This window comes from Colobus angolensis, unplaced genomic scaffold, assembly GCF_000951035.1.
Source record: "Colobus angolensis palliatus isolate OR3802 unplaced genomic scaffold, Cang.pa_1.0 Scaffold305, whole genome shotgun sequence".
In the NCBI taxonomy this organism is placed as follows: domain Eukaryota; kingdom Metazoa; phylum Chordata; class Mammalia; order Primates; family Cercopithecidae; genus Colobus; species Colobus angolensis.
Window position 1 is genome coordinate 77,401 of NW_012116322.1, and position 1,358 is coordinate 78,758.

Here is a 1,358-nt window from a genome sequence, read left to right on the forward strand (position 1 = left end):
TTTTTTTTTTTTTTTTGATATTAAGTCTTGCTCTGTTGCCCAGGCTGGAGTGCAATGGCGTGATTTTGGCACACTACAACCTCCACCTCCTGGGTTCAAGTGATTCTCCTCAGCCTCCCAAGTAGCTGGGATAGGGCGGATCATGAGGTCAGGAATGTGACACCAGCCTAGCCAACGTGGTGAAACCCCGTCTCTACTAAAAATGCAAAAATTAGCTGGGCATGGTGGCAGCCACCTGTAATCCCAGCTACTTGGGAGGCTAAGGCAGGAGAATCGCTTGAACGTGGGAGTCGGAAGTTGCAGTGAGCTGAGATCACAACATTGTACTCCAGCCTGGGCAACAAGAGCGAAACTCTGTCTCAAAAACAAAACATCAAATTCCTGACTATATGCTGCTTGTAGGTTATGTATGACCAGGCCTATTTCTGTATCTGTAAAATGGGTTAGGTTATAGTACCTGAATCCTAGAGTTGTGTGTGAGGATGAAATGTAATGTGAAACACTTAGAGTGGTGCTTGGCTGATGCAACTAATGAATCTTCCCTCTTACTCTTTCTATAGACAGAAGGTGGCACAGATTTCTTCATTTCTTTCCGCACTTTGCTGAAATATCACCTTGGCTCAGAGGCCCTTTCTGTCTACCTGATACAGAACTAGCACCTGCCCGCCCACCGTTATGCTTCATCCACTTTCTTCTTCTTCTTCAAGCCATTTGCTCCCGTTGGGCATATGTAGAGTTGTTTTTTTTTTACCTGTTTGTAGTTTTGGCCTCTTCCCATACAATGAAACTGTGTGAGACTGGAGACTTTATTTTACTTGCACATGACCTTGGCACATGGTAGAAGTCCCTGATAAATGTCCACTGAGCAAGAGGAACCTGACTGTTGCAAGTTACTTATTTATTTATTTTTGAGACAGGGTCTCAATCTTTCACCTAGGCTAGAGTTCGGTGGTGCAGTCATAGCTCACTGCAGCCTCGAACTCCTGGGCTCAAGTGATCCTCCTGCCTCAGCCTCCCAAAGTATTGGGATTACAGGTGTGCATCACCATGCCCAGCTAAGTTTTTTTTTGTTTTTTTGTTTTTTGAGATGGCGTCTCACTCTGTTGCCCAGGCTGGACTGCAGTGGCGTGATCTCGGCTCACCACAACCTCCACCTCCCGGGTTCAAGCGATCCTCCTGCCTCAGCCTCCCAAGTAGCTGGGATTACAGGCACACACCACCATGCCCGGCTAATTTTTGTACATTTAGTAGAGAGGGGGTTTCACTATGTTGACCAGGCTGGTCTTGAACTCCTGACCTCGTGATCTGCCCACCTTGGCCTCCCAAAGTGCTGGGATTATAGGTGTGAACCACTGCAC